The sequence below is a fragment of the Egretta garzetta genome, unplaced genomic scaffold (assembly GCF_000687185.1).
Source record: "Egretta garzetta isolate BGI_Z169 unplaced genomic scaffold, ASM68718v1 scaffold628, whole genome shotgun sequence".
Lineage (NCBI taxonomy): Eukaryota > Metazoa > Chordata > Aves > Pelecaniformes > Ardeidae > Egretta > Egretta garzetta.
Genome location: NW_009260535.1, coordinates 250,488 through 258,163, shown reverse-complemented (window position 1 = coordinate 258,163; position 7,676 = coordinate 250,488).

The window sequence follows — 7,676 nt, the reverse complement described above, 5'->3', positions numbered from 1 at the left end:
ACCCACCTTGTGGACGACAATTTCTGGTAATGCGGGGGCAAGTGTAGTCCAGCCTGCTCCATCACCCATGGGTCAGCTTGATTTCTAGATCTCACATCCCTGCTGGGATTTTTGGCCCCAGCTGGGTGGGAAGGACCTGGGATGCACAGAGCTGCCCAGGGGATGTGTCCCTGGTGCAGGCAGGTTTGGTCTCCTGCGTCCAGTGGAAGGGAAACACAAGATACTGAGAGTGTAAAAGCCTTCCCTTGCTCTTGGGGGATTTGTTGAACCATCTTGCTTTCTGGGAACACATAAGTGACCATTTAGAGAAAAGCTGTTCCTAGAAAACAGCAAGCTCCTGGGGTTTGGGATGGTTTTCAAGAAAAGCTGAACGTGCAGTCAGGCCAGTCTTGGCTGCTTGTGGTGCCAGAGCTGCTGAAGGTTTGGGATTTTTTTTTTAATTGTGGTTTGTTTTTTTTTTTTTTTTTTTTTTTTTTGTCTTGGCGAGTTTGAGGTTAAGCTTTGGAGAAGACCCTGATCAGCACAGGCTGTTTGCTGTTGTCCCTGCCCATCTCTGGGCACCTGCACTGTTCACGTGCCCTTGCTTCTGGATGCCATAAATATTGATTGGAATAATAAAAATGTCTAGAGACTGTTTCCCCCATGTCTTGCTGCTTACTTGGATTGAAACTGCTCCCACTTGTGGGCACGCAGCTCTGAAGTCTTGTGGGGACCTGTGGTGCTGTGGAAAGCCTTCAGCCTGCCCCTTTGGGCTCAGGGATGGGGTTGGGCACGTCCCACCACAGTGCCTTTCCCTTGGTGGACCAGGTACTTGCAGAAATACCTTTGGGCTGGGCTGGTAGTAAATGTGGGCAGCTCCTGCCTCTCCCACCATGGACATGTGGCATCTGCCCACCAGGAGCTCCACATCCTGGTGGCTGAGAGGACTGGGTAGCATCTCATTGCACAGGGAGGGTGGGAAACCCCTGCTTTTCTTCTGCAAACAGACCTGTTGAATTATGAAAGCCTGATTTCTGAGTTCCCCTCATCTAACGTAGCGGTGACAGCAGATTTTCAGGTTTGGAGGGGATTTTGCATGTCTGCAGCCTCCTAAAGATCTCTGGTTGGATGTGTTGGGTGTCTGCAGAGTGACCTCGGACTTTTGGCTGGTGCCTGGCTTGTAAAACTGCAAAGATCGGTGAAGGTGAGTTAAACCCACAGATCGTCAGAGTTGTTCTGTCTCTGGTTTTATTACGCAGCTTCGGTGCTGAGCTTGGTGGGGCTGGGAGGGAAGCTGAGCCAGCACGCTCTGCTCCTGCACAGCCACCCCTGTGGTAGCTCGGGGCTGCAAAGTCCCTGGGCAGGAGTCATGGGCCAAACGTACCCCGGGGCCTTTTTCAGGATGTAGGTGGTGTTTTCTGACCAACTCATTCATGGGCAAAGGAACAACTTCTGGAAAGGTGCCTGGGTGCTTATAAAAAGTTCCCTGGTAATTTCTGCAGCTCCGACATTGCCTTGCTGTAGGAGTGGGGATACCATCACAACCTTCCTCTCTCCCCTCTTCCCTCTGACTTTTGGAGGCTGTTCCTGTTCGCAGGTCACATCAGGGAGCAGCGAGGGCATTTGCTGAGAGTGGATTTTTGGAGCCATCTCCTTTTCTTCTGCTGAGGCCTTCGTCTTTCCCCTGTTGCAGCTGGGGAACTGCTAATGCTGTATTTCCCAGGACAAGACACCAGGAGGAGCTGCAGGGTAGGTAAAGCTCTGGTTTATGTTATTATCCTATAGCCTAGGCTGGTAGGATGTAGCCATTTACCTCCCTGTTTGCTGGTGGCCACCTCGGTATCTCCTTTGCAATTGCTCAGGCCTTTGGAAGAGGGCTTTTGGCTGACAAGGGAAGAAAAACATCCCTGAGAGAATACTTGGAGAGAAGCTGACTTGGCTGGTGGGTCTGTTGGATGGTCCATAGCTTGTGGGAGGGTCGGTATGGGAACTGTAGGTGGTGAGCATAGCAGCGGGCTGGCAGCCACCAGGTCCTCCGGGATCCCTGCTGCTGAGTGCAAGCACAAATCCTGCACAGGTCTATGCAAAAGGACCTCATAACTCGATAGCTTAGGAAATCCACCGGGCTGGAGAGCAGCTCTGTGGAAAGGGACTTGGGGGTCCTGGTGGCCAACAAGCTCAATAGGAGTGAGCAGTGGACTGCTGCGGCCAAGAAGGCCAACAGGGTGCTGGGGGGCATCAACGAGGGCATCACCAGCAGAGAAAAAGAAGTCATCATCCCACTCTGCTCAGCGCTGGTCAGGCCCCACCTGGAATCCTGTGTGCAGTTCTGGTCCCCCTGTACAAAAAAAGATATGAACAGGCTGGAGGGGTTCCAGAGCAGGGCCACCAGGATGATCCAAGGCCTGGGAAGCCTGCTGTATGAGGACAGGCTGAGAGAGCTGGGTTTGTTCAGCCTTGAGCAAAGGAGGCTCAGAGGGGATCTCATCACCACGTGCCAATATTTAAAGGGTGGCTACAGAGAAGATGGGCACTCCCTTTTCACAAGGAGTCCCATGGAGAGGACAGGGGGGAATGGACACAAGTTAATCTTGAGAAGATTCCAACTGGACATGAGAGAGAAATTTTTCACCATGAGAACAGTCAACCACTGGAGTAATCTCCCCAGGGATGTGGTTGACTCTGCCACATTGGACACTTGCAAGCCTCAGCTGGACAGGGTGCTGGGCCATCTTGTCTGGACTGTGCTTTTGGCTAGAAAGGTTGGGCCAGATGGTCCTTGAGGTCCTTTCCAACCTGGTATTCTATGATTCTATGGAATAGATGGATGCACGGATGTATAGGCAGAAGCACCACAAAGGCTGGGAACGCCTAGGAAGGCAACTTCTTCATTTAGCTGCTCTTTGGCCCACATGGGCTGTGTTCAGACCAAAGAAAAGTACCCACAGGGCTTTGCTTTGGATAACCAAGCGTGTGGCTTCCTTGTCCCTGCCAAAGGAATTCATGTAAGAGGCACCATGCGGGGCTGGTGGGAGGGAGGTAGAAAGGAGCTGGATGCAAAGGAGCAGCATCAGCTTGCTGTCAACATGAAGAAAATCGGTTTGGCAACTCATGGTCAATTAACCCTGTGGATGGAAGATCTGGACTTACAAATCCCAAAGGCAGAGAGGGTCGTGGGGATCAGCTGAATCTGACTGATAAGCCTGAATCTGCAATCTTACCACAGATGTGGTCCTTGGATGCTCCTCCAAGTGGACGCTGAAGCTACATCTGCTCCTACAAGATAAACAGTGCCAGGGCCCAGACTTGGGCACCACGCCTCAGCTAGCTATGTTATTGGATTGGTCCTTGGCATGGTTTTGGTGGGCTCAGCTAGCCCTCTCCTAAACATCTTCTGGCCATGATTCAGGAGTGCATGGGCCAAGAAGCAGCTGTGATATAACCACCTCGTTTTCCAGGCTGGGAGCTTTTAGTACTGGCAACATGGCCAGGCTGTGCCAATTGGTTTCAGTTCTAGAAAACAGTCTCTTTCCTAATATTTGCTAATATTTATATAACAGTATTTGCAATTTTATTTCTTTTCCAGGCTTCGTTCTTGCTGATGGAAAAGAACTGTTTGAAAATTCCAGAGGGGATGAAAACGATGATGGAGTTTGTAATACTTAGGAAAAAAAAAAAGAAAAAAGGAAGGAGACCATAGAATAAAGATTGCAGTTCTCAAGAAACCTGGCTTTAGTAATGTTAGGGGCTCAATAGAGAAGATCCCATGGGAAGACAGCCTGGAAAAGGATTTCTGTATCTTGAAGAAATTATATTAAATGCAAACTGGGTGAAACAAATTTTGGATTCCTTTAGGTCACGATATAGATGAGACTAGTCTGAGCATCTGCAGGAGTTAGGATTAATTGGATTAAGATTAATAAATATTATCTGTGTTCTAATTGTGCCTATTGCACTCTGATGAACCTCCAGCAAGCCTGAATTTCCAAGCTCTCATTACAGGTGTCTTTGTTTTAGATGACTACAGCCAGTTGAACTGGGCCAGTATATTGGATTCCTCTGGGAAGTCTTGGAGAATGAGTGAAGAAAACTGGAAAAAGAAAAAAAAAAAAAAAGTGGTGTGAGAAAGAAAAGGAAAAAGAAGTGGACACCATGGTTCGCAGAAAGCTGCAGGGACAGATAATCAAGCAAAAGTTGTATTGCAATAAAGCGATAGCAAAGCTACATGGCAAATCCTGCCAAGCCAAACTAATGTTGCTCTTTGACAGGTAATGGGATCTGTGGTTAAGCAAATGCAGCGTAGGTGTGTTTTATCTTGATGTTACTACGCCTTTTGATACAGTTGCACATCGCTCTCTTATAGGTGTGCTAAAAAAATGCTCTAGAAATGAAATTATGAGGTGGTGGGTGAATACTTGCTTGGAAAAGCCCTACTCAGAGAGTAGTTGTGGTAAGGGGAGGATGAACAGAGCAAGAGGGGTTTGTCCTTGGTCCAGCACTGGTCACCCCTCTGATTAGCAGGCTGGGTGAGGGAACAGAGTATCTCCCTACTAATATTGGCAGGTGGTGGCCAACTGAGGAGGGCCATGACCATTCAAAAGATAAGGTTGGAATTGAGGCAATAATACGAAATAAACAGTATCCAGTTCAATCAAGATGTCTATAAACCTTTGAGCTAAAGTAGGGGAAATATCTGCCTTAGTCAGAGACTGGAGACCGATGGGGAGAGAATAGTCATTTAGGAAGAGACTTGTCATTGAGCAAGTGGATCAGAAGCTAAATATGAGCCAGTAAGCGTCATACGGGTGTCAAGAACATGATATATTGGGATGTATAAGATGTTGTAGATTCTAAATGATATGGTAGTTTCAAAGAAGAAAGAAATAAGCTTTTTTCCTTGGCCACAAGAGAGAATAATGAGCTTAATTTTAACATGCAGATCTTCAGGAAATCTGCATGAAATTATAGGAAATCGCCCATCAGGAATAATTCAAGTAGAGGTGCTGCTACGCTAGGGCTGAGCAAGAGGCCACAGATGCCCTAAGCTCCTTTCCAAGATCCCTTCCAGCCCAATTTCCTATAATCCATGGGGAAAATGGTGCACAGGTTACAAAAGCACGTGATGTTTCTGGAAAGTTTGGCTATGTGATGCCATGCCAAAACACCATACGCTAAGAAGGGCTCGGACCTAGAGGATCTGAAAGCAAAGGAGGCCTGACCTATGGAGGACCTACTGGGCAGCAGCGTATAGAGTGTGAATAAAAATGCAACCTACATCATCAAAGGAAGAGCCTGTATGTGAGCGAAAGGTAGCTGGGCTTTCCCCAGAACAGCCCTGATAATGTGCTGACTAAAACTTATCTTCATGGGAAAGAATCAGATAACACAGCTGGCCAGGTCAGCGTGACCAAGACTGGCACCTGCAAAAGAGGTGAGAGCAAAACCTTCAGCTCCTCCTGGGAGATGGGGAGTGTGCAGCCTCTATTGAAGGCCATCATGTTCATTTTGAGATTTGTAGGTAATCAAAATAACTATTTAGGGAATCCAGCTTGGGCAACCAAAGCATGTAGTCTCATACTTTCCCTGTTGCCTCCTCTCAGGCTATGGCCCTAATAATTTACCTGGTCTCATCCCTTCTACATGGGAGCAAGAAGAGAGGCCCCAGTTATGGCCATTTTGGGTTGGGTGACCCGATACAGAGAACCTGCTGACTGGTGCTCTCACTTATCCCCCATCACCCAGCTCATCTGGTCATGCACCAGAGGTGCGAAGGCAGTGTCGGGTCAGGCACCCCAGTGTTTCCCTGGTGCCTTATTTAACGCATTGTGCCTTAGTATTACATTTCTTAAGCCCTTAGTCCCCCCACTTTCTGCAGGGCTCTTGATGCTAGAAATTAAACATTTTATTTATCTGCCTGCTGTGGGACGGGTGAGCACCCGGGCTGCAGGGACTGGGGTTGAAATCCCCACGCCAGCACCATTTGCATCAACTAATCCCTGCCTTTCACTCAACCCGCAGCTCTGGCCAAAGTGTGAAGCTGAGACAAGTGGTGGTAGCCAAAAATGAGGTTTGCCCATGGCCCATAGAGGGAGCCCGGAGGTGCTGCCGGTCCCCTCCGAGGGCCACCAGCGGTGACACAGAGCTGCGGTTGCTGTCGTGCTGGAGCAGCGCATGCCGACGGCCCCGTGCAGAGGTTGCTGCTGCCGCTATCTGTGGCATGCTTGGGCAGCCACGTTTCCCCTCAAAATTTGGTCTTTCCAGCTCATGTCTCTCAGCTGTGGTCTACAACTTGGTCATGAGTCTTGTTGGCACGACAAAGCGCCGTCAGCAAACCCTGCCGGGGGTAAGCACGGATGCGGTCAGCACTCTAAATCAGGTGGTGGGTGATTTTATGGTGTCACACACCATGGTGGGGAATACCTGGGGTGGCTAGCGAGGCAGGAGTAAGCTGCTGGAGGTACGGACCCTGCTCTGCGCTTGTGCTTCAGCTGAGCTGCTGAGCTCAGCTCTGAAATATTTATTTGGCCCTGGCACCTGGAGATTTTGGGGGTTGCGATTTCAGCCCCGTTATTTCCTTTTCTGCTGCAGGCTGTGGAAGGTCCTCTGATGTGCTTCAGCTGAGCTGGCTGAGAGACCTGCCCCCAAAATGCTGCCAGTTCTCACAGCAGAAATCATGGTGGCCAACAAGCTCAGTGTGAGTGGGCAGTGGGCTGCTGCAGCCAAGAAGGCCAACAGGGTGCTGGGGGGCATCCCCAGCAGAGATAAAATAGTCATCATCCCACTCTGCTTAGCACTGGTCAGGCCCCACCTGGAATCCTGTGTGCAGTTCTGGTCCCCGCTGTACAAAAAAGATGTGAACAGGCTGGAGGGGCTCCAGAGCAGGGCCACAGGATGATCCAAGGCCTGGGAAGCCTGCTGTATGAGGACAGGCTGAGAGAGCTGGGTTTGTTCAGCCTTGAGCAAAGGAGGCTCAGAGGGGATCTCATCACCATGTACCAGTACCTAAGGGGTAGCTAAAACAAAGATGGACACTCCTTTTTCACAAGGAGTCACATGGAGAGGACAAGGGGGAATGGACACAAGTTGCTCTTGGGGAGATTCCGATTGGACATGAGAGGGAAATTTTTCACCATGAGAACAGTCAACCATTGGAATAATCTCCCCAGGGATGTGGTTGACCATGCTGGACAGTTTCAAGCCTCAGCTGGACAGGGTGCTGGGCCATCTTGTCTGGACTGTACTCTTGCCCGGAAAGGTTGGACCAGATGATGCTTGAGGTCCCTTCCAACCTGGGATTCTATGATTCTGTGGTGGTTTTCTGGGATGCAGATGCTGACACTGGGTCCAATGGACCCCATCCATGGGACAGTGTGGTGGTGGGGCAGTGTGCTGTAGAAACATTACTTATAGATAAACCCTGTTAATTTATTAGGATTCCAGCTATATCTAGTCTCGCTAGTCCCTCCCTCATGGCAGGGAACCTGCTTCCAAAGCAGAAAATGATCAGGTCATCGAAGCATGACTACCAGCTATGAATATTTGCAGAGACGCAGCTGAGCAACGGCACTTGCTTTGCCCAGTAGCCAAGTCAGTGAAATGCAGGCCACAGTTCAGTGCCCGGCGTTCGTTCCTCTAGGTTCAAAGGCATTCGAGTAGTTCTGGTTTCTGTCTGCTCTGGAGTTTTAATTCCATGTTTT